General features: G+C 37.7%; 1 protein-coding gene across 1 annotated transcript in view; it reads right to left on the reverse strand.

Moving 5' to 3' along the window:
• Positions 1–27,606, reverse strand: part of LOC138741232 (NF-kappa-B inhibitor delta-like) — a 127,868-nt gene that overhangs the window by 67,738 nt on the left and 32,524 nt on the right. The gene's annotated exons all lie outside the window — the stretch shown is intronic.

Raw genomic sequence — 27,606 nt, forward strand, 5'->3', positions numbered from 1 at the left:
GAAATATCACTCAGCGTCTCCTATTCAGAAAGGGAAGGATGCAAATTGTCAGATCTCATAGTCACAGAGATGTGTCTGCTGTTTTCAATGGATAGACTTGTTTTGAAGGTTTAGCCCTGAAGTATGAACTGACCTTGGATGCTGTCAGACCTGCTGGGGTTTACAGCAATCCTTTGCAACAGATAGACACCTGGTGTGGTCACACAGAGGTTCCATTTCTGATTTTTTTTCATTGCATTCTTTGGAACTTTAGAAAGTTTTTGTACTTTTTATTTCTCTATGAACTCTAGTAATAAATTAACTAATACACTGTGAATTTATTTTGCTTTATTCCTAATCATTACTTTAGTTTATCAGTAAAATTCTCTTCAAAGTTTCTATTATTTATGATTTTATTTTACCTACAGATTACTATTGTTCCCACACCAGCACTTATCATTTTTATTGATTTTAAATATTAACTACAGTGGGATCTTTATGTAGCAGTTGGACATGGCTTATCTCAAAAACATTCATTATCTTTTTTGTGCAATAAATAATTATCCATAAACAAATCCTTTATTCAAAGCTCCTTTGGTCAGTCATAGTTCAACCTTATGGATGACATTAACGTTTTCAACAGTTAGCAGCATTAAGATACAAAAGCTTTAAAAAAATTATTCTTGCTCAGAAGTAGCGTATTCTGCCGACAGAATTTGGTTGCACAGACCCCAATGGTGAAATCTCTGGATGGAAATTCCTTTTTAAGCCTGAAGCAGAATGGAAATTGCATCAAGAGATGACCTGCCCACTGCTCTTCAGTAGAGCTGAAAGCTGCAGAAAGATTTGCGGTACCCTGTCCTGCACTTACCTCCACCTCAAAGTTAAGGGGAGTTTAACCATGTAATTATTGAATTGCTTTCACATGGAAGGAGACCATTTAGCCCATCAAGTCTATGTCAGCTCCTTGTGTAGCAACCTAGTCAGTTCCACTTTACCTCTCTTTTCCTATGAATTATTTTCTGTGTAATGCCTAACCAACTCCATTTGAAAGTTCCATCGACTTCTCCCATCAGTCCTGCAGGCAGAGTTTTAGATCACAATCACACTTAATGAAAAGGCTTTCCTGAGTGAATTTTATTAAAGTGAATATATTCCCATGTATACAGTACCTCTTTCAGATTCTCCCAACACCGCTACCACAGAAACTCTTTCAAAATTTGAATAAACTAATTAGGAAATTTTCATGGAAAAGTAAGTTAGCTAGAACCTCCATGGAAAAATTAACTTGGCAAACGATAAGGGAGGATTACAACTTCATAACTTTAAATATTTTTATTGGGCGGCACAGATGAAATTTGTCACTTCCCTTTTTGACGGAAGAGACAAGCCTTCATGAGTAGAAACTGAACTGCCCAAAGTCGGGGAAAGAGTGGCAGAGGATTTTATATATAAATGGGCTGTTAATTTTATTATAGCTGGAAAAGAAATGCCAATAATAAAACATATTTTAAGTATCTGGTATAAAATGAATAGTTTAATTGGTACAAGAAAATAAATTACTCCAAAAATGCCATTGATTCAGAATAGACTAAATCCTCTAACTATGCATACTTTAATTCTAAATACATGGTTCATAAAGAGATCAGATATGTAGAAGATTGTTATGTACAGGGGAATTAATGTCATTTGAACAATTAAAAAAATAAATACAATATTTATAACAGTACAATTTTTTGTTACTTTCAATTAAGAGCTTTTCTTAGAGAAGAATTAGGTCTGACTATGACATTACCAAAATGTAGTAAAATGGAGATTCTAATTTGAAAGGGGACCGCAAAGAAGTTCATATCAGTTATGTATTCTTTAATCCAATTGGGTACTCCTAAACGGGAGTTACATAGATCAAAAAAAAATCTATGTTTGCCTTTTGGGCAAACATAAGAGCTTTATTAAATTTAATTATTGGGAAACAACTGCCTCTAAGTCAGGAATTGTTTCTTTTAGGAATTATTATGGACATAAGACCTAAAATGAGGTGGTTCAAATATCGATTAGAGTTTCTTAAAATTGCATCGGCAGCGGGCAGGAAATGTATTGCAGTTACCTGCAAGTCTGATTCTCTCATGGAAGTAGCCCATTGGAAAACTGAAATACATGGTTGTGTTCCACTGGAGAAAATTACTTACAACTTAAGGAATAAATACAACATGTTGTTGCAGGTATGGGAACCTTACATACAAAATGTAAGGTTGAATACAATAAATAAGATACTTATTCTATTTATTTTTCTTCTTTTTATTGAAATTTAGATAAAAATAATTGGCCCTCTTTGTTTAATTGGATATCAGATCTAGATCGCACTTTCTCTTTTTCATTTATTATTTTTCTCTCTTCTTTTTCTTCTCTTTTTTTCCTTTCTCCTGTTTCCTTCTCTTTCTTTTACATTTTTTTCTTTTTCACTTTTTTATTCTTCATTAGAGGTTTTGTTTGAGGGAGGGGAGGATAGGGGTCATATTTGGAACATATTAATGATTTGCATTTAATTACTTATCTGTGATGATAATTTGGTCTTGATTGTTGATAAAATCAAATATAAAATACTCAAAAAAAATGAAAAGACTTTCCTCTCGCCATCCCTTCTTTATCAATAAGGATTGAAATTATGAGGCCTTGACAGGGAAAAAATAGTTGGCAGTAAAGATCATTTGTGGTGATCAGAAGTGAGAAACTCTTTTAATCAGTTAGTTGTAATCATCTGGAATACATTGCCTGAAGGAAGGTGAAAGTAGATTTGACAGTAACTCTTGAAGAATATGCATCCAAAGTCAACATTGTTTTTTGGGCTATGGAGGAAGAGCTGGGAATTTGTTTTACATTTCCTACAAATGGGACTAATTCAGGTTTCAGAGAACTATCTCAGGGACAAATAGTCTCCTCTGAGTTATAAGATACTTTTTTTAATGCTTAATTTTAACAACACAGCACTGAAAAGGCCTTCCAGTCCATGAAACCTTTATCTCCCAATTACACCCAATTTACCGACCAAACGTATGCTTTTTTGGAGGGTACCTAAGAAAACCCACACAGGTTAAAAGAAGAACATGCAAAGTCCTCAAAGACAGCACTGGATTTGAACCTGAGTCGCTGGCTCTGTAATAGCATTGCCCTAACTGCTAGATTCTACAATTGTCTCCTTAGAAGGAGTTTAAAATATCAGACAAGTATCCTTTTCAAAAACATCATCCCCTTAAAACTGATTAGCAAAGTACAGGACCTTGGATTCATCACACCTTTATTAATTGGATCCTGGACTTCCTCACCTCCAGTCCAAAATCAATGAGGATGGGTAAGAATATCTCCATCAGTACCGGAGCACCAAAGACAGGGCTGCATTCTTAGCCATCAGCTCTCTTCGCGATACACCTATAACCATATAACCATGTAACCACGTACAGCACAGAACAGGCCAGTTCGGTCCTACTAGTCCATGCCGTAACAAATCCCCATCCTCCTAGTCCCACTGACCAGCACCCGGGCAATACCCCTCCAGTCCTCTCCTATCCATGTAACTATCCAGTCTTTCCTTAAATGTAACCAATGATCCCGCCTCGACCATGTCTGTCGGAAGCTCATTCCACATCCCTACCACCCTTTGCGTAAAGAAATTTCCCCTCATGTTCCCCTTATAATTTTCCCTCTTCAATCTTAAACCATGTCCTCTCGTTTGAATCTCCCCCACTCTTAATTGAAAAAGTCTATCCACGTTTACTCTGTCTGTCCCTTTTAAAATCTTAAACACCTCTATCAAGTCCCCTCTCAATCTTCTACGCTCCAGAGAAAAAAGCCCCAGTCTGCACAACCTTTCCCTGTAACTCAAACCTTGAAATCCTGCTAACATTCTCGTGAACCTTCTCTGCACTCTCTCTATTTTGTTTATATCTTTCCTATAATTTGGTGACCAAAACCGTACACAGTACTCCAAATTTGGCCTCACCAATGCCTTGTACAATTTCATCATAACCTCCCTACTCTTGAATTCAATACTCCGATTTATGAAGGCCAACATTCCAAATGCCTTCTTCACCACACCATCTACCTGAGTATCAGCCTTGAGGGTACTATTTACCACAACTCCTAAATCCCTTTGTTGCTCCGCACATCTCAATAGCCTACCATTTAATGCATATGACCTATTTAGATTTGCCTTTCCAAAATGTAACACCTCACACTTATCTGTATTAAATTCCATCAGCCATTTCTCAGCCCACACCTCCAGCCTTCCTAAATCACCTTTTAATCTACGGTAATCTTCCTTACTGTCCACAACACCACCAATCTTTGTATCATCCGCAAACTTGCTTATCCAATTCTCCACCCCTGCTTCCAGATCGTTAATATATATATATATATACAAACAATAGTGGACTGAGGACCGATCCCTGAGGAACTCCACTAGTCACCGGCCTCCAATTGGACAAACAATTTTCTACCACTACTCTCTGACACCTCCCATCCAACCATTGATGAATCCATTTCACTACCTCCTCATTTATACCTAATGCCTTCACCTTTTTTCCTATCCTCCTGTGGGGAACTTTGTCAAAAGCTTTACTAAAGTCTAAATAGACAACATCCACAGCTTTCCCTTCATCAACCTTTTTTGTAACCCCCTCGAAAAACTCAATCAGGTTTGTCAAACATGATCTACCCCTGACAAAACCATGCTGATTACTCCCTATCAATCCCTGTACCTCCAAATATTTGTAAATACCATCCCTCAGAACACTTTCCATCAACTTACCCACCACAGACGTCAGACTCACGGGCCTATAATTCCCAGGTTTACATTTGGACCCTTTCTTAAACAGCGGAACCGCATGCGCCACCCTCCAATCCTTTGGCACTACCCCCATGGCCAGTGACATCCTAAATATCTCTGTTAATGGCCCCATTATCTGTCCACTAGCCTCCCTGTCCTTGGGAATATTTTGTCCAGTCCCGGAGATTTATCCACCTTTATATTTTTCAACATAGCCATCACTACCTCCTCAGTTATCCTTATATGCTTCATTACCTCCCCACTATTTTTCTTTCCCTCAACTGGTTCAATATTTTTTTCCCTAGTGAATACCGAGGCAAAGAAATCATTCAAAATTTCCCCCATTTCCTCTGACTTCTCACTTAGCCTACCCTCGCTATCTACAAGGGGTCCAATTTTATCCCTCACTAATCTTTTACTTTTAATGAACTTATAGAAACCCTTTGGATTTATTTTTACTCTGTCTGCCAAAGCCTCTTCATGCCTTTTTTTGGCCTTTCTAATTTCTTTCTTAAGATTCCTTCTACACTCCTTGTAGTCCTCCTTCAAATTGCCAGCTCCTATCTCTTTGTGGCTCGGTATGACAATGAGACTATTTACAAATTTGCTGACAATACCACGGTAGGGGGTTGTTTAAAAAGGTGGGGGCAGATAAGTCAACATACAGGAGGGAGATTGAAAACCTGGCATAATGGTGCACCAACAACAACCTTGCACTCAATGTCACCAAAATTATTGTCTTCAGGAAGGGAAAACCAGAGATACAAGATCTAGTGATCATTGGAGGTACAGAGCTAGAGAGGGTGAGAAAATTTAAGTTCTTGGGAGTCACTATCTCGAAGGATCTTTTCAGGGACCAACTCACTAAAGGGATCATGAGAAAATCACATCAGCAATATAACACTGGAATCCCAGATACATTTCTACAGATGAGTGGTGGAAAGTGTGGTGACCAGCTGCGACGGGATATCACAGGCAAAACCCTCCCCATTATTGACAACATCTGAAGAGAATTCTGCCATTGGAGAGCAACAGCAATTATTAAGGATCCACATCACCCAGCACATGCTCTGTTCTCGCTACTGCCATCAGTAAAAAGGTATAGGTGCCACAAGATTTGCACCACAAGGTTGAGGAACAGCTGCTACCCCTCCACCATCAGACTCTTCAACAACAAACTCAATCAGGAACTCATTTAAGGACTTTATTGATTGTTTTTCTCTTTCTGTATTGCACAGATTGTTTACATTTCTTTATTTGTTTACATGTATACGTATTTTCTTGAGTACAGCTTTTTGCACTACCAATAAGTGGTAATTCTGCCTTGCCCACAAGAAAATGAATCTCAGGGTAGTATGTGATATCATGTATGCACTCTAGAAATAAATAAATGAGGGGATGTCACATGATGCATTAGAGTCAGAAAGTGGAAATCTGACTCTCCTGGGAATTAGTTAAAAAAGTGCTAAATAAGCAAACAACATTTAACCAAAACTGTTAAAAACAGCTTCAGAATTACTTTACAATGATCTAAGCATGTCACCTAAAAGAGGGAAGAATGTCACTGGCCTGATGTGAACACTGACAGAACACCAAGAAGACAAAGAAACAAGAACTACTGTCTCGCTGGATCCGAGAGTTGAGGTGAGAGCTCATCCCTGGACAAGCCAAACCCCTATGGGGCTGTCTGACGCTCCACAGCACCATTACAGCCACTTCTTCATGGTGTTAAAGCCCAGAGGACCCCAAAACCCAGCAGCAATAGATATTCACCAAGACAAATAGTTACTTAAACAAAAGTTGCTTTTCATTATCTTTAAACATGAAAGCAGGATCAAACTTTAATTTATTACTATTAACTTAACTAACCTAACTCCCTTCTAATTCTAAGTGCACATGTATGTAATGTTCAGAAAAGTTCTTTGATTTACGGTCCAATCTCACTTCTCATTCCTCTAAGTTTACTGGTTGCAGGAAATTCTTATACTGTACACAGAATTTAACATTTATGAAGTTCACCAGGCTTTGGTGCTTGAAAGGCAAATGGTTACCGCTCAGAAGGGTTATTGTCAGTTTTCAGAAAGAGATTTGTTGTTCACTGGACACCCACAACTGATTCTTTGTAACCAGCCATTTCAGTGTATTGCTGAAGAAACTTGCCCCATCACGATTCTCCAGCTGATAACCTTTTTCTTTCAGGTCACCACAGAGTTACTTTTTGTTTCTCTTATTTCAAGTGAAACATTAAGCAGCCAGTCCTCTCTTCTTTGACCAGGCTGAATTAAACACTCACAACCCGTCTTTCAACAAGCTTGCCAGCTTGTCCTGTTCCAGTCCCAGCTGCTGCTGAACTGTAAAACTGCAGAACTGAATCCTCTCTCTCTCAGAGAAAAAAACCTGCTTTGCTCCCTCTGCTTGCAAAACCACATGACCCTCTTAGAACAGCATGTTCCACTCCAAACAGCCTGCAGCTCTGACCAATTCTTTCATCTGTTGCCTTTTTGTAAACAACAATCCATTAGTGAAGTCCCTTGGGCAATCTCCAAAGCTTTTGCATGAGCAGAACTCCAGTATTTTAAATAAGATCGGTTTTAAAGTGTTTGTATGTGACCTACTCTAAAAATCCTGCCCAAATTTATCTCCCAAAAACATATTTATAATCTGTTATGGGGTGATGGTGTCGAAGAGGAAGATGCCAAACTGCGCATGTGCAGAAAGATGTGCATGCACAGACCAGAAGAGCTCCAAGATGTAGCTGGAGCCAGCAGTGTTTTTGCCGGCTCAAATACATACCAATTGTTACTCCAAAATCAAGAAGAGATTTTTTTTTAATCTGACTTACAGGCCAGTGATGAAGAGGAAGAAGATCAAGGAAGTAACGAAGCAGATCAAAGTTTCCAAAGGTAAAGGTAGCAAACTTAAAATGCTATAGGAAGAAGACTGTACAAATGCTCATTTATTAAAAGAACTGAGGAAGATGAGAGGAGACATGAAAAATTCAGATAAACGGATGAAGAAATACTTTGCTATTGTACATAAATTGCAAAGTAAATTGAACAATGTAGATGAAAGAGTTAAAAACTGTAGAGGTTGGTATGGAGGAGGTACAGGATGGAATGGTGAAAATGGAAAATGAGTCTGATGCATGGGCCATTGATGAGAAGCAACTTTGGGGAAAAATTGATTTACTAGAGAACTTTAATGGAAGAAATAATATTAAAATTGTTGATCTTAAAAAAGGTGATGATCCGCTAAGATTTTTTTCAATGATGAATTCCAGAGGTTCTGGGAGACCAGATAAATTTGAAAATATCATTGAAATTGAAAGGGCACATAGAGCTTTGAGACCCCAGCCTCCGCCAGATCAGGAGCCACAGTCTACACTGATAAAATGCCTTTGTTATCAAGACAGAGAGAAAATATTGGCTCCAGCAGCACAAGGTGCAATGGAATTTCATGGAACCAAAATATTTTTCTATCCTGATATGTCTGGAATTGTTGAAGAGAAGGAAAAAATTTAATACAGTGAAGCATGCTTTATGGCATTTTTGTTTTGCACCATCCTGCCATTCTGAAGATTTTCTTGAAAGCAGGACAGAACAAGATCTTTATGGATCATTTCCATGCAGAAGAATTTGTTCAAACACTGCCAGTTAATCAGCAAGATGGAGTTTAAAAATGTTTTGATTAATATAGAGCGGTTTTAAATTTTTAATTTTCTGCATATGTGAGATTGATACATGGTAAACATCCAGGGGGAGGTGACAGAGGAGTTATGGACTGACTACCATCAACTCATGTGCATTTGTGGCAGGTGTTGCAAACTGTAAAATGGAGGGGGAGGAATAATGATGTGCATTATTTAAACATTAGTTGGGGGTTATTTTTTTCTCTTTTTTTGAATATTATAGTTGTTATAAATATAAATTGACTATGTTAAATTATTTTCTCTTTTACTTATTTGGATTGCCGAGAAGGATGTCCTTTAACACGGTAGACAATAAATACCTGAATTGTCAAGGAGGTGTGAGGTGAGAGGTGAAGGGAAAATGTTGTTGGATTTGGCTAAATTAAATATCAACATGTAATATATTGAGCTTTTTAAGTGTTAATGTAATGGGATAAATGGACCTTTGAAAAGGAAAATAATCCTGACATACATTTAAAAATATGAATGTAGGTGTAACCTTTTCACAAGAGTCTCATTTAATTGAAACAGAACATCAGAAATTAAGAAGAGACTGGTGAAATTCAAAAGCAAGGGGAGTGGCAATCTTGATAAGGAAGATTGATCCTGAAGGAAGATATGTTATAGTACATTGTCAATTTTTTTCAGAATTCTGGACTTTTCTGAATATGTAGATGATGAAAAATTTATACAAGAAATTTTCTTTCTGGCAGGAGCATATCAGAATATTTTAATAGCTGGGGATTTCAATTTTTGTTTAGATCCAGTTTAGAGCAGTAACAAGCGCAAAGGCAGTAAAAACCACATTGACATTAATGAAGGACCTGAATTTAATAGATATATGGAGAAGAATTCACCCAAGGGAAAGAGATTATTATTTTTATTCAAATAGACATGATTCTTATTCAATATTTAATATTGAATTTATTAATTTATTACATTTATTTAATATTGGCACATCTCCAAGGTAGAATTAATCAAGTTGATTACAAAGCAAGAGTTTTGACAGATCGTTCACCTTTATTAATGCAACTTATAATATTAGATAAAGAAAAATCAATTTACAGGAGATTTAATCAATGTTATTAAAGCCAGATTTTTGTGATTGTGTTAGAAGACAATTTCAATTATTTTTCAAGACTAATTCTAATTCAGTTAATAATACATTTATTTTATGGGATGCGATTAAAGCATATTTAAGAGGACAAATTATAAGTTATACTTCTAAAATTAAGAAGGACTATATGGAAGAACTAGACCAATTGGAAAAAGAGATAACATGTTTAGTAAAAAAGATCTGCAAAGATGGACCTCCGAGAAAAAAATGTAGGAGTCATAAAAAAGAAACTTCAACATAATACATTACAGACATATAGAACAGAGAAAGCAATAATGAGAACTCAGCAGAGATATTTTGAGTTAGGCGAATGGCCCCATAAGGTCCTTGTTTAGCAGTTGAAAACAGAACAAATTCCAAGAAAGAGAAATGCAATTAAATTAGAATCAGATGCGACTATCTATAAACCCCAAGAAATCAATGAAGCTTTTAAGCAATTTTAGTCTAAACTATATAAGATAGAAAACATTTTGTCACAAGTAAGGCTACCAAGGATAATTTTATAAGATCAAGCAGAGCTGGACGCCCCTTTCACTCCAATAGAGGTGAGGGAAACATTGAGCTCATTACAAAGTAATAAATCTCCAGGTGAAGATGACTTCCTTCCTGAATTCTATAAAGAGTTTAAAGATTTTCTGATTTCTCCTTTTATGGAAGTATTAGATCAGTTGGTGGTACACACACTCTCCCCGGAATCTTTTTATACTGTGATAATAATGATAACACCAAAAAAAAGACAGAATTCCTTTAAAACCATTGTTATATGGACCTATTTCATTGTTAAATGTAGATTATAAGATAATTGCAAAAATTTTAGCCAAAAGATTGATGAATTTTTTTCCAAAGTTGATAAATATAGATCAGACAGTGTTTGTATAAAAGAGACAATCTGCGGATAATGTAACTAGATTACTTAGTTTGATACATCTAACACAAAAGAGGGGATATCCAAGTGCAGCAGTGGATTTAGAAGCAGAAAAAACATTTGATAGATTAGAATGGAACTTTTTGTTTAAGGTGTTTGAAAGATTTGGGATGAGACAGGTATTTGCAAATCAGATTAGAGCATTATATAATGAACCTAAGACTAAAATCATAACAAATGGGAAGGTTTCAGCCATTTCTGTTTACCAGATCCAGTAGACAAGGATGTCCATGATCACCTGCTCTATTTTAGCGATAGAACCACTTGCAGAATTGATTCTATCTGATCCTGATATAAAAGTATTTAAAGTTAATTTATTAATATAAAATTAATTTATTTGCTGATGATGTTTTTATCTACTTGACAGAACCAATAGGTTTGTTATGTAAATTATACTTAAGTTTGGAGGAATATGGGAAAATATTGGATTATAAAGTAAACTGGGATGAAAGTGAAATTATGTCCCTTACTATAGTGTCAATGAGATGCCCAATGCAAATGGCCAATGAATGCATTATGAGTCCAGAAGACCCCAAAACCCAGCAGCAATAGAAATTCACCAAGACAAATGGTTACTTAAACAAACGTTGCTTTTAATTTTCTTTAAACATAAAAACAGGATCAAACTTTAACTTATTACTATTAACTTAACCCCCTTCTAATTCTAAGCGCACATATATGTAATGTGTATATGTTCAGGAAAGTTCTTTGATTTCCAATCTCACTTCTCACTCCTCGAAGTTCACCGGCATCAGGCAATTCTTATACTGTGCACAGAATTTAACATTTATGAATTTTCACCAAGCTTTGGGACTTGAAGGTCATTGGTTACCACTCAGGTAACAAGGTTCTTGTTGGTTTCAAAGAGAGAAATTAGTTGCTCGTTGGACACTCAACTTATGCCCTCTGATCAGTCACTTAAGTATCTTGCCGAAGTAACTTGCCCCATCAAGGGTTTTCCAAATGATAGCCTCTTCTTCCAGTTCACCACAGAGATCCTCTTTTTTTCCCCTTGTTTCAGGAGAAAGACTCTAGCCAGCCATTTCCTCTTGTAAGGACTACTAGGGTTTTCAACAGGCTGAACTCAAGAACTCACATCCTGTCTTCAAAATGGGGTTTTAACAAGCCAGCCAGTTTGCCATGCTACAGCCTCCAAAAGCCATTGCAGAACTCCAACTGAATTTTCTCTCTCTCTCTCTAAGAGAAATCCTGTTTGGTCTTTTCCTTTCCTCTCTCTCTCTCTCTCTCTCTCTCTCTTGCTGCTTGTAAAAACAGAATCTCTTGCAGGGCTTCAAACACAATTTTTGAAATATCTTATCAGCATTTGAACCCGGACTCATCTATTTGCACCTGTTTTTGAAAATTCCTTTCAAAACAGTCCCATTGTCTTTTGCAAAGCCACTAGTGCCTGCATGACTGGCTTCAGCCAAGCTCTTGCATTTTAAAATGAGATGTGAAGTGTAACTCTGTTTGTGGTGACCTACACTATCTCTTTTAAAAACATATTTATATATAAAATATAAAATATATTACCTGTAACAAATAGAATAAAATATTTAGGGATACAGGCAGATTATAAATTAGACACTTTATATAAATTGAATTACTTACCTTTACTTAAGAAAATTGGAGAAGATTTGAACAAGTGGAAGATATTACCAATAACATTATTTGTAGGGTTAATTGGGTTAAAATGAATATATTTCCTAGAGTATAATACTTATTTCAAACATTACCAATAATGATACCTCAAAATTCTTTCAAGAATTAAATAAATATATAAGAAACTTTCTTTGGAAGGGTAAGATGTCGAGAGTTTCTTGAGATAAACTGACATGGAAGTTTGAGTTAGGAGGTTTACAGTTATCAAATTTTAAAAATTATTATAAGGGAGCTCAAATGAGGTTCATTGCTTCATTTTTTGATGAGGGAGAAAAGCCAGCATGGACTAAAATAGAAATTGATAAAATAGGAGAGAGAATATTGGAAGACTTTATATCTAAATAGGAATTGAAATTAATATCTGGGGAGAGGGAAGCACCTTTGTTGAAACATTTGATTAATATTTGGAATAAGGTAAACAACAAAATTGGAATGAGGGTGCATAAAATGCCTTTGATACAAAATCAGCTTGTTCCATTTTCAATGGATAATCAATTTTTAAATATGTGGTCTTGGAAAGGAATTAGATATATAGATGTTATGAAGGAAGAAATTTAATGTCATTTGAACAATTAAAACATAAATATGAGATACAAAATAATTCACTTTTTGTCATTATGAATTAAGGGCTTATTTAAGAGATAAATTGGGTCTAACAATATTATTACTGAAATGTGATGATTTGGAAATATTTATATGAAATGGACATATAAAGACATTTATTTCAGCCATGTACACTTTATTGCAGAAAGGGACTCCCAAACAGGGGGTACATAGGTCCAGACAGCGATGGGAGACAGATTTAAATATTAACATTGATGACCAAAATTGGTCAGTTATGTTGAGATAGTATGGCAAACACTATAAATGATAGATACAAATTAGTTCAATATACATCATTTATGTCTCACACCACATGTCAAATAGATTGAAATCAGATTTATCAGACCACTGTTTTAGATGTGGTCAGGAATAGGTTTTTTTTTCGACCCTTTTGGAGATATTTGGCAATTTTTTTAGAACATGTTATAGAAATTAAATTCCCACAAAACTCAATGATATTTTTATTAGGTAATATTGATGGGATAAAACTGCAAATGAAATTATCTATATATCAAAAAGAATTTGTAAAGATTGCCTTGGCAGTAGCAAGAAAATGTATAGCAGTAACATGGAATTTGGACACCCATTTCAATATAGAGCGATGGAATGCAGAAATCCATAGTTGTATTCCTCTTGAGAAGATTTCTTATAATCTGAGAAATAAATATGATGCATTTTTGAAAATTTGGCACCTGCATTTACAAATAGCAAGAATTAATTTATAGATGTTTTCCCTAAACTTCGAACCTCGTTAACCTCCTTGGAAGTATTAAAAGACACAAATAGTCAGAGCTTGTGGTGAGGAGTGTCCTCTGGCAACCAGGTTTCCATTCTTGTTTTCTTATTTTTCCTTTTCTATGTTTTTTTTTTCTTTTCTTGAGGTTTTGTTTAGGGGAGGAGATTGGTGGTTGGGATTTATTACCATCATGTATAATGGATTTGATACTCATACTTGACTTGTGCATTTTGCATCAGGCTATGATTTCATGTATGGACAAATAATTAAATAATTTTTTTAAAATAAAAACATCTGAACTTTACCATCTTGGCTGTTGGTGGTCAGTTTAAAACAAACATTGGAACTAGCCTGGATATTGTGATTGAAAATTTGTACACATGTCCTTATCAAGGGTCCTACTTTCAAATATTTTCTTGCCCAATTTTCTGAGTCCCAGCCTCCACAGGCTACATATTTTTGATACAAAGACATACATTATTCACAATAAATTATTTACAAATAGAAATCCCTTCAAAGTCTCTTCCCATCCTTAGTTTTATATCCTCAAGGATCTGTCCTGGAACCTCCATATTGATGCAATCATGAAGAAAGCTCATCAAAGGCTATACTTTGTGAGGTATTTTAGGAGATTTGGAATGTCACTGAAGACGCTCATAAACTTCTTCAGGTGCACCATGGAGAGCTTTCTGGCTGGTTGCACCACTGCCTGGTATGGAGGCGCCAACTCTCAGGACAAGAATAAACTCCAGAGGGTTGTTAACTTGGCCTGTGACATCACAGGCACCAGACTTCATTGCATCGAGGACATCTACATGAGGCAATGTCTTAAAAAAGTAACCTCTATCCTCAAAGTCCCCCACCACCCAGGCCATGCTCTCTTCACTCTGTTACCATCAGGGAAAAGGTACAGGAGCTTAAGGATGAACACTCAGCAGCACAAGGACAGCTTCTTCCCCGCTGCCATCATATTCCTGTATAATCAATGAACCAAAGACACTGTCTTACTTTTCATGCAGTATTATTGTTTTTATTCATAGTAATGTATATAAGATGGTTATAATATGTATGTTTGCACTATGATACTGCCTTTCCATCACTGAACATTGTTACATTCATTTATAGTCACAACACTACTGGCACTGTGGTTCATTGTCATTTCTCCCTCTCTGCTGTTTGAAGGACTTCCCCTCTGACACAGGCCCTCAAAGCCTAGTAATGGGAGAGCTCTAGACTGTAGTCCTTCCCCACAGCACCCTTGCATTGTCAGCGCCAAGCCTTACTGCATTCCTCATCGTGGTCTCCTTCAGCCTGAAATATTCCAGTCACCAGCATTCCTGCACTGACATCTCCAGGTGTTGAAAGATCAACAGGTTTTAGGCAGACTAAAGTGCATCTTTTACCGAGTTGATGATCTTCCAGCATTTCTGGATTCTGACTCTGCATGTGTCCCCGGGAACAGCTAAAAAAATCAGAGAATCCTCAGTCATGCTGTTGCTTGGGATGAACCATGGCAAAGACTCTTGCCTCTTTCTCCACACACTTTTAGCAAATCTGCATTCAACAAAGAAGAGGCTGACTGTCTCCTCTCCACCACAATCATTGGGTGGCATTCTGGTCACACAAGTTGGAGTTCACTTAAAGCATTTTGGAGCAGATCATGTCCTAACCTGCGTAAATTAATTTTCTTCAGTTATTATGTTCCTCACAGGGGTCCCTGTTCTCAGGCAATGTCAGTGTCATTACCCTCATCAACCAAAGGCTACTGTTATCTGGGGCCATTTTATCTCTGCAAACTTGTTAACTCTGATATTGTTGAATGGACTTCTTGCTTCCCTGACATGAATCAGTTTTCTAGCTATTTTGCTATGATTCTGCTGCTTCCCACGCTAACCTAATCTACCAAGAGTCCATTTACCCCTCCTTCCCCTGCCTTGAAAAGCCAATTAAATGTGAGTCCTTTCAACTGCTTTTCCTGTTAACTGATTCCATTCTATCTTGTTTTTTTAAACATTTATATCAAATGACTGTAGTTGGGAATATCTTTCTCACTGTGATACAAAATACCTAATTGGTGACTGCTCCAAACTTCCAACATTATTATATTATACAACATTTTCCACAGCACTAGCTGCTCAGGTTAGAATCTGGCGCTGTCTATAAGGAGTTTGTATGTTTTCCCTATGTCTGTGTGTGTTTCCTCCAGGTGCTTGATTTCCTCCCACCCTTCAAAATGAATGGGGGTTGTTGTACATCAATTGGGTGTCATTGGGTGGCAATGGACTCGTGGGCCGGACGGGTATGTCAAAATTTCAAAATGATCTTCTATGCAGCAGTACTTTCCAGAGTTAAAAATGTGAAATGGCGTCAAGTAGTCTAGCATTCCATTTAAACTGTGTTTCACGCTGAAAAACCCTTGTGTTTGATTCAAGATGAATTAGCTCTTTCATTAGTTAAAATGAATAAACCATTTCTAATCCAAAATCAAAAAACTGCAGTTGGTCAAATCCTGAAATTTAACCTTATGTCAGTCATTGTTGCCAGCTTCCCACCACAGGCGTTCCTTTTTGTAGTCTACTCTCTTCCACACATTCTCTCGTGACTTTGAAATTACAATTTGACCCATTTCTGATAAATGGCGTTGAACTGAAATGTTATTCCTTTGTCCATTAATGCTGCTTAAATATTTCCAGGATTTCCTGTGAGTCACATCGACCTCATCGTCCCTGAGCCTTCTCAGGTTATGCAGTGTAGGATTTCCCCACGTTGCACTCACCTGACTAAGTGAGAAACCACCACACACAGCCACACTTCAAGTGATTCACTCCTGTTGGTTGCAGTCCTCACATGTAAAACCCTCAGTTGCAAGCTGAGCTTTATTGCCACGTTTGAAAGATCTCAAGTCTTGATCACTTTAGGCAACTGCCCCAATTTCTGCAAAACTGATGCTAATTTATGTAGTTGTATTTTAAACTATTATTTCAAGACTAAGCAGAAATTATTAAAGTATTGATGGCTTAAGGTGGACAAAGTGCTTAAAATGTTGCACACGGTCCTAACGATCACCACTCATGTGGATGTGGGAGGACTGCTTTAGGAAGCAACAGGTTGTTTAGAAATTACACGTAAAAGCACCAAGAAATGCCAGAGGAGCTCAGCTGGTCTCACAGCGTCCATAGGAGGTCAAAATATATTACTGATATTTTGGGGCCTGAGGCTTTCTTCAAGGACTAAGCAAAGAACAGTAAGGGAACAGAATAAACACTGAATACTGGTCAAAGGATGAGTCCAGACCAACAAACAGAAGGTGTTAATTGGATATGATAAGAGGTGATATGAGTATTGATTTTGGCTCTCTGATAGGAGACAGAGGGAAAAGGGAAAAGAGAGAGGGACAGAGCTGGGGGAAAGGCACGGGGAGGGGGGGTGGTTAATGGAAAGTGGAGACATTAATGTTAATGCCATCTGGCTAGAGGGTACCCAGAACAACCTGTAAATAAGCTGGTGACTGTTTTTAATGAGGTTTGTTAAATCTTGGCAATGACCTGTGAACAATGGCTCCTCCCCTTTTTTTACAGCATGGTTGCCTTCACTCCTTCCCATATTGAAGCTTCACAGTTATACATATCAAAGGAAACCCATGTGCACACTTATTCAACGATGCAGAATAGGTGTCTAATCCTCACCAACCTCAAAGATCATTACTGAAAGGTCATTTATAGTTACATCTATGTGATAAAAAGTTACTGACCTGAAATGTTGGCCCTGACATTTACTAGTGGCAATGAGGATGGCAGGAGGATTATTTCCTGTGGAATTAATAATTGATTCAGGTTTCCCATTCCATTCGCTGCTCTTTAGGGTGTCAGAGTTGTGTAGCAGTGCTGTTAAGCAACTTCAATGAGTCAGGTTTGATTCTGACCCTGATGCTGTCTTGTGTGGAGTTCACACCTTCCTCCAGTAACTGTGTGGGTTTACTCTGGGTGAACGAGTTTCCTCCCATGTCAGAGAGTTTTACAGCACAGAAGCAGGTCCTTCAGCCCAACTAGTTAGAGTGATTAGCATTGTACACGGAAGCCAGTCCCATTTACCTGCATTGTTCCATATCCCTCCAATCTTTCCTCTCCATATACCAGTCTGAATATCGTTTGAATGTTTCAATAGTACTCACCTCTGGCAACTCATTCCACATACCCATCTCTCTTTGTGTGAAAAACATGCTACTTAGGTCCCTTTGAAATCTTTAACCCTTCACCTTAAATCTATCCCCTTTAGAATCCATTATACTGGGAAAGAGCTCTTCACTATTTGCCTTATCCATGCCCCTCATGGTTTTTAAAACCTCTATAAGGTAATCACTACCTCTATCTTGGCCTCCTATATTCCAGGGAGAAAACTCCAAGCCTATTAAACCTCTCCTTGCCCTCCAAACCCAGAATCAGCTGAACAAATCTTTTCCACACCCTTTCTCGCTTTAGGATATCCTTCCTATAACATCATCACAAGTAACAATGAGTTGCACCACAGAATATAAATCTCAGGAAATGGTATGGGCCTCAATGTGGACAAGATGAGGGAGATGGTCATGAACTTTAGGAGGACCAGGAACGACTACCCTCCACTACACATCAATAACTCTGTAGTAGAGAGAGTGGAAAGCACATAATTCCTTGGAGTTTACTTAACTTAGGTCACTACCTGTCATGGACACTCAACATCTTCTCATTTATCAGTAAGGCACAACAGCGACTGCACTTCCTGAGAAGACTGAAGCAGCCAAGGCTACTGGCCACCATTATGTCAACCTTCTACATGAGCTCCATCGAGACCATCCTGCCCAGCTGCATCAGTGTTGTAACGTTGTTGCAGATCTGAGGTCAATCCACTGAACCATGAGTGGTAGAGGGGATCACTAGACCCTCCATCCTCTCCCCCATCGATGTGATCTACTAGGATTGTTGTCTTAAGCAGGCAGGCAAAATCATTGAGGACCTCTTCCACCCCGCACACAACACCTTTCAGCTGCTCTCATCTACCAGGCTGAGGGACAGCATTTTCCCACTGGCAGTGAGAATGCTGAACGACCAAAAGAAATGCTCACACGAACCATCCAAGATTGTCATACTCATAAAACAATATCTATTTGTATTGATGAAATACTTGTCCTGCATATGTATTGTTTGTCAGTAGGTGTGTAATTTCTGGTTGTTTGCTTCTTTTTTGCACCGAGGACCAATGAATACTGTTTTGTCAGGTTGTGCTTGTACAATCAGATGACAATAAATTTGACTTGACAGTGATTTGACCTTCGAGGACAAGGGGAAGGAGGAAACAATAACGTGAAGAAAAGAAGAAGATCACAGGAGGGACTATTGTGATGATGTTTATGTGAGTGGAGAAGATCACAAGGAGGAAGTGATCAGGACAGTTGGAAATCTAGGTGAGGAGATCACACAGTGAAAAGATCATGGGTGTTCAGAACAAATCAAGAGAAGGAAAGGTCAGAGGGAGGTGACCATGAGGAGAAAAAGAAATGCTGCAGAGAAGGAGTACAATAATATCTTCTCAAACTGCAAGAAGGGTGGTTTGGCATTTGGGAAAAGTAAAGCAACTCTCCAGCTTCTCAATGGAAGGCTCTCTGGAGAGACCACGCTTAGAGTATTGTGTTCCGTTCTGGTCACATCATTACAGGAAGGATGTGGAAGCTATGGAGAGGGTTCAGAGGAGATTTGCCAGAATGTTGCCTGAATTGGAAAATAAATCTTATAAGGTAAGGTTAGCAGAGCAAGGAATTTTTCTCTTTGGCGCATAGAAGGATGAGAGGTCTACAAGATTCTGAGAGGCATAGATAAGGTAGACAGCCAGTGCCTTTTTCCTAGGGAGGGAGAAGCAAACACAAGAAGTCATTTGTACAAAGTGAAATGAGGAAAGTTTAGGGGAGACATCAGGGTTAAGTTTTTTTATAGATTTGTGGGTGCCTGGACTGCATTATCAGGGATGGTGGTGGAGGCTGAAGCATTAGGATCATTTAAGAGACTCCTGGACGGGCACATGGATGAAAGAAAAATAAAGGTTTATGAGGTAGGGAGAATTTATTTTTTTTGGTAGGAATATAGAGGTTGGTACAACATCGTGGGCTGATGGGACTGTACTGTACTGTAGGGTTCTATGTTCCACCTCATAGATCTGTTGTTCTCTGGATGTGAGCAATACATCTCCCATTCAACGCTCTTTGCCTAGAGACCATGGTGGAGGACCTTGCCAAAATGTGGTAGTCCTTCCAATGATGGTTCTTCCACAAAGCTACCAGTCATCAGTATGAATTACTCCATGCATTGTTTTGTTCAGACACGCGACTAATATTAACCTATCCTCCTTCTGGATTTCCATTCAACTTTCTGCAGCTCTTCAGCTGGTTTTAGTATGCTGCCGCTCAGATATTTTTACTGCTTAAAAACAAAGTAGGAACTTTAAAAATAAAGCTAAGATTTCTCATAGATTTTTTTTAAAGCTCCTTGAAGGTATGTTTTGAAGGGTGGCTACTGCTGTAACATAGGAAACATGGTTGTCAGAGTGTGCACAGCAAGATCCAACAAAATGCAATGTGATATTGACCAGATAATTTGTTTTCGTGATTTTCATTCAGGGACATGGAAGTATGGGGCTATTTTCCATGATGTCATTTGAAAATGAAATACTCTGCATCTTCCCAGATCATTTTTCAATTGCAAGATTGTCCATACAGTAGACATCAGAAGAGGCAAAATAAGAGGAAACAAATAGCAGTCAATTTTTTTGTTACTAGTAAAATACAAGTTCCCAAACACGTATAAACCACAGGATACAAAGTTGAGAGCCATCATTTTTAGGAGTGTTGTTTATTCAGTCCTCTCTGAACTCACGACCCTGGCTGTAGGAAGTGTGAATCGAAACAGCAGGTCCGTTTCTCATAAACTCACATGTGCAAGATGAATCACAGCCTGCTTAAATAGCTTAGTTTTAACACTGTTACCCTGCCGAGTCCTCAGCATTTACAATTCGCAGGACAGCAAAACCTTGAAGAAAAACACATTTCCCTTGAAAACAAAATAAATTCCATTCTGAACTATTACGTTGAAGTAACAATAATTAGTTCTCATGGATTGTAAATGTAAAGTGATACTTTAGTTTTCTTACCATGAAGTCTCAGCTTCCATGAATAAAAATCTCACAAGTTGGATCCCCATCAGACTGAAGTACCAAGTTACAAGAAAAAAATGCAGGTCTTTAAATACAGTATATTAGGGCGAGGGTTATTGAGGATGGATCATGGAACTAGATCAGTTCCTCCCTTTCCCATTACTCCTTCATTACTTATTAAGCTTCACTTTCATATGTGCTCCGATAATTAGTTCTGATATCATGAACCGTTTCATTAAGTTGGAGAATTCAAATGTTTTGTTTTATCTGACAGAACATGCTACTTAAACCTCTGTAGCATGGACATTTTGTAGAACCTCATGTAATAATTGGAGTAGGAACTCGCTCAGTACTGTTGGCACCCTGCTATAATCAGGTTTCTGGAGGTGGGGAGAGGTAAAGTATTTCCCCTATTAAATCCCTCTAAATAGCAAAGAATGAGGGAATCCGTTGAGCTGGGTTTCCATTCCAGTAGTGGGGTTTCCACTCAAAGGAGAACATGGCCCAACTACCCAAAGCGTGGTGAAGTTGAATTAATATATTCGCAGGTCATTTCATTTCTTTACTCCTGAGAGTAATATGGAATATTGCTATTTAGCCTCAATTATTCTGAAATATTTATAAACATTTATTTTATATTATTTCTTTGCACATGCATGATTATTTTGTGCTGTGTATTGCGTTTGCACCGTAGCCCAGAGACTGGTTGACTATGTACAGTCAAATGATTATAAACTTGAACTTGAAATGGGCTATTCCTCCTTAAAACTAATGTGAGGGTCCACATCAGTGGTTCTCAACCTTTTTCTCTCCACTCACATACCACTTTAAGTATTACCTATAGCATAGATGTTCTGTGATTAGTAAGAGATTGCATAAGGTGGTATGTGGGTGGAAAGAAAAAGTTTGAAAACCACTGTTCTAATGGCACCTAATTGACTTGTTATGTGCACAGTTTCATAACTCCAAAGGAAATGGGGCCAATGACAATTTTTCTCAAGCAAAATATTTCAATAACAATTGAATCTAGAGCAGTGGTTCTCAACCTTCCCTTCCCACTCACATCCCACCTTAAGTAATCCCTTACTAATCACAGAGCACTGATGGCATAGGGATTGCTTAAAGTGGGATGTAAGTGGAAAGAAAAAGGTTGAGAACCACTGGTCTACATCTTTATTTACATGCAGATGCATCCACACCTAGAAAGAAGAAAGGCTTACACATCATGTTTCACAACCTTAGGATGCTCTCGAGCATTTTTAAGCCAGTGAGGTACTTGGAAGTGTAGGCAGCGCTGAGATGTAGAAAGGCATCAGCCAATTTGAAAACAGCAAACTCCCACTGACTACAAAGTCGTAGTAGTTTGATTTTACTGTGGATTTTTTTCAGGATAAACATTGGGCCTACTCTTGAAACTAATGACATTGGATCTTTTCTTAACATCTGAAAGGGGAGGTGGGACCTCCACATGACATTTCTTCTGAACAAATAATGTAGCACTCCCTCAAAGTTGCATTGAAGTGCCAGAGCAATTCATGCCTCTGTTTCTGCGGTTGAGCAAGAACTTACAACCTTAATTATCTTTTTTCTTGAATTTGTTTCTGCGAAGTGGGCATTGTTAGCAAAGTGAGCATTTTCTGCCATTTCCAAATATCCTTGAGAAGGAGGTAGAGAGCAGCTGCCCTGAGACCCTGCTGTTTATGTGGTGGGAGCACTGCCGTTGAGTTAGAAGCCACACCCTTGGTTGCTCTATTCTATCTGGAACTGATTGCTGATAATACAGGCAGAAAAATATTACACACATGAATTCCCCTGAGTGCTCTTTTAGCCAAAGCAATAACCTGTTTCTTCTATCTTCCCCCAAATCTGCCTTTAAGTATTTTTAAATGCTTAACAATACATGTGTCACATTCAACACAAGAAAAATTAATCAATACCTTTTACTTTCATTGATATAAAGAATTAACCATGAATTAACATTTCAATGATAATTCCCCTTTCTTACACCTGCCTCCGAATCTGATCCAATTCATAAAATTATATAATCATTCCTGTGCTTGTTGCCAACAACTATGGTCTACTTGTTTGATAAAGCCAGGTTAGGTACATTTCATTCAGAAACTAAACCTAAAAAATGATATCACACTAGAAAAACCATGAACTTTTCATGGACAATTGTAATAAAAAAATCAGTTCTACATTAGCAGTAAAATATTGTGACTCAGCAAGTTTGCCTCTTTGCAATTAAGGGTAGGAATAGCTTCTCTATTGCAATTTCATTTTGACAAGTTGAAATTTAAATGTAAATTCAAGGGGATAGCCCATAAAGAATGTACTTTTTCCATATGATTATCATTACTTGGGAACCCACTCACACTATGGTTTACATATTGGTTGAAACTCATTAAGATTACTCAAAAATACATTCCATCAAATCACAAGATCAATAATAGGAATAGGGTTAGGGTAAATTTAAAAAAAACTGAAAGTATGTTTGGAATAAATGATACGAGAACAATTTGATTCCATTTTAGTTCAACAACATCTAATTTTAACCTGATCCAGATCAGGCTTTATAGTCATGGAGTTGGCCCAGTACATCCACGGGGACCTTTTTGCCCATCTGTACTAATCCCATTTGCCTGCATATCCTCCTGTTCCTATTCAAGTGCCTATCTCAATGCTTCTCATAGTCGTTACATCTGATTCCACCACTTCCTCTAGTTTCAAATATGAACTGCTATTAAAAAAAAACTTGCTTCACAGATCCCTTTTAAAACATTTTCCTCTCATCTTAAACCCTGTAGTTTTTGATGCCCCAACCATCTGAAAAATGATCTTGACTATCCACCATACCCATGCTTCTCAGAACCTGATACACTTCTATAAGGTCGCCCACTCCTCAGCCTCTTAAAAGTTTGGAGTCACCATCCCCTCATGTTCCACTAATTACAGCATGTAGTTTGCCTTTTGAATCGTTGATATTGGAAACCATGCAATCTCCACACCAGAATATTGCTCCCCCCAATCCCATGGTTCAGATTTCAGATTTATTGTCAGAGTACATACATGACATAACATACAACTGAGATTCCTTTTACCTTCAGCGCGGAAGAATTAACTATACACAGCGTTAACATGTAAACAATCAAAAGAACTGTAAACAGATAACAAATGCAAACAAACAAACTGTGCAATGCAGGGAGCGCAAAGAAAATCAATCCCAAGTCCCAAGTTCCAAATACAAAGCAATATGACATCTTTGCTTAAGTTAATTTATTATTTGATTGTCTAATTTACAATTCAGTTTAAAAGGTAGCTCATTGTTCATGCATATGTACATTATACTTCTCTGTCTGACCTTTGAATGTGAACTAAAATTCTATGTAATTTCAGAAAGGGTATTTGTAGTAGATTCTACCACAGGATTATAAAAATCCTTGTTGCCAATGGAAATAATTCACACAAAATAATTAACAAACTCTTGATATTGTTGAAATATTCCAAGGGATTACACAACCCAAAAAAGTTTATTTTAATACGCATGTACGTACATAAGGTAAAGGAACAAGAAAAAAATAATTTGTTCCCTTGTGTCTGTGCCATCATTCAACATTCAGTTAAATCTTCTACAAAAATGCTACCTTCAAGGACTCTCCTGCACTAACTCCATATTCCTTGATTCCTTAAGTATCTATTTTGAATCTAAATCTCCCAGAGCAGAAAATTCCAAAATATTACAATATTTGAGGGAAGAATGTTCTCCTCATCTTGCCCATCAATGGTTTACCATTCATTTTGGTTCCAAAATCCTCCTCTGTGGAAAATATCCTCCTGCAAATATCCTATCATCTACATTACATTGAGGTCACCTCTCATTCTACTAAACTCAGAAGAAGTCTAATCTACCCCCATTATCTCCCCTTATGTCAGATCCAACATTACAAGAACTAGTGATTATTTGCTGCTCTCCCCTTTTAGGAAATATTTCTTTTTTAGATAAGACAAAATACATACATAATATTCCATGTGTGATCTTATCAGGATCCTCATAATTGGAGTGATATCATGCTTAAATCCTTCAGCAATAAAGACCTGAAATCCAGTGTGATTTGTGTGCATGGCCACTTGCATTCCTTTGAGCATCAACATTCTCGGTCCCTCATCAATGAAAAATGACTCAACTTTGGTACCCTTTCAGTGGTACCCTCATACGCCTAGCACAAGATGTCTATGTGGCTGCCCTCTCAGTCAATTTGCCCATATCTCCTTGAAACATTTTTGGATGCTCATCACCACTCACCTACTCAGTAGAAACATTAAATTTGGTTTCCTCAATCAAATTAGTGTCATAGAATGTCAATATTTGGAGCCCAAACATAGAACCCTGTGGTTTCTCACCAGGTACAAACTGCCAGCCAACAAATGACCTATTTATCCCATCTTTCTTTCTTTTGTTAACCAACCCTGAATCTACACTTGGCTGATTGTTTGTGCTCTAAACTTGTTCACCAACTTCCTGTGAGGGACCTCATCAAAAGCTTTCTCAAAACCCAAATATATAACCATCCATAGTTTCTCCCTCATGCACTCAATTAAATCAAGTCAAATTTATTGTCATCTGATTGCACCAGTACAACCCTACGAAACAGTCTTCTCTGGTCCTCGGTGCAAAACACGCAGACTCACAACCAGACATAACACACATCTTTCTTTGGCTTGGCTTTGCGGACGAAGATTTTTGGAGGGGTACATACAGACAAACAATATATATGCCGGCCAAGGAGTTTCTCTATATAAATAAATAAATATTATTTTGTACATATGAGAGTCTCAGATAGTTAGTGTGAGCAATTCCTTTGATCGTTCAGCATTCTCACTGCCTGTGGGAAGAAGCTGTCCCTCGCCCTGGTGGCGTTGGCTCAGGTATTCCTGCATCCCTTCCCCTGCGGGAGCAACTGAAAGATGCTATGTACAGGGAAGGGGTCCTCAATGATTTTGTGTCCCCTCTTCAGACAACAATCCCAATAGATCACATCGATGGGTGGGAGGGAGACTCCAGTGAGCCTCTCTCAATTCTTATGGAACTATGAATTGATCTCTGATCCATTTTTCTACAACAACCGTGCCACACTATGATGCATCAAGGAGTTACAGTATATCCATGAAATCTCCAATGGATTAGAGAAATATTATTTTCCATTTATGAATCCACAGCAAATCTGCTCAATCATATCACTTGTAAATGTGTTGATATCCCATTGTTGCTATACTAAGGAATCTTTATATACATTGAAAGGTGTATCAGAATACTTCTTGTCAAATGTTTTTATGTCATTAATTCACACAATTCCATACAAAGCTTAAAATGGAAATCCTGTGTGTAAACTATACAGTGCAGATACAGGCTGTGGCCAGTGGCAGGTGTTGTAAAGCAGTCACTTCCTTCATTTTATTATATTTTATATTAGATCACATTGATATTCATCAACTGAACATAAATATCTTCAAAAGAAATTCATAGCTATTCCATTACCCACAACCACTATTTCATTTTCCATCTTGCTTTGAAACCTCATCTGGCCCCTTGACTTTCCAAGATGTCTCCATTTCTTTTAATTCTGGCCTGTTATTCTCTCCTAAATGTAATTGCTTCATCACTGAGAGCCATTCTTTTAGATGCCAAGAGTTTGATCCCCCCTCAGCCTCTCTCATTATAAAGCTCAGTTGGTGGTTATTCCTCTGCAGTGCTTGCAGGCATTTTTCTAACTGAAAGAATGATGAACTGTGGTTTTTGCATAAAGTATCCAGATCATTTTTTTTTTAAATTTTGAAGATGATGAAAAAGTTAAAAAAGTGAATTCTTCATTAAAAAGTATTATCACCGCTTTCTAGAACACCTTAAACTATGCCACAGCCATATGAATTTTAACTAAACAGTGAGCAATTCCTATCGTATTGACTTTGCAGCAGTATTAAACACTGTCAGATATAGAATCATGGACATTTAGAGCTTTATAAATAAGATGATTTGTACCTGACAAAGGGCCCAGGTCCAAAACATGGGTTAAAAACACAGAAATGATGGAGCAATTCAGCAGGTCTGACAGTGTCCAATAAGGTAAAGATATATAACCAACATTTCAGGCCTGAGCCTTACTTCAAGATATGCAGATTTTTGTGTTTCATTCCAAAACATTGGTTACCCTTTGTTTCCTATGGATGCTGTGTGACCTGCTGAGTTTCTCCAAAATGTTTGTGTTTTGTACTCAGCCCCAGCATCTGTAGACATTCTTGTTTAATACTTCTGTTATTATCAGTTAGAGATGTAAATTGTCTAAAACCCCAAATCTCTCAACCCCGGCCCTGTGCCATTGTCCCTGCAACTTGAAGTTCTTACTCATTCTTTGAGTCACAGAGTCATTGTCTTAAAGCACAGGAACAGGTCCATCGGCTCATTATTCCACTGTCAATCATCAATTACCTACTCTTACCTATTTTATTTACCAACACTTGTTCTCTAGCCGATTATGATTGAGTAAATCAAGTGCATGAACAGATGGTTTTTTTTAAGTGTTGTGATACCTGCAACATCTTCTCAGGCAGTGACTCCAGATTTCAATCACCTTCTGAATGTAAACATTTCTTCCTCAATCTCCTCTAAACCTTTCGCTTCTCTCTCTAAACCTCTGATCTTAAACACCTCTGCCCTGGGGAACAATTTCATGCTATCTGCCCCAACTTGAGTGTGGTGCTTGGGTCTCGTGGAATACTGCTGAAACTTGCCCTGATCTTTGCAAACCCTTGAACCAGCCACACATTCAAAACATGAAGTAAAGAAATAACATGTTGGAGACTAGTATCAGGGCCAGGAACATCTGTTGGGATTCAAGAC

This window comes from Narcine bancroftii, chromosome 8 (assembly GCF_036971445.1).
Source record: "Narcine bancroftii isolate sNarBan1 chromosome 8, sNarBan1.hap1, whole genome shotgun sequence".
Classification (NCBI taxonomy): Eukaryota; Metazoa; Chordata; class Chondrichthyes; order Torpediniformes; family Narcinidae; genus Narcine; species Narcine bancroftii.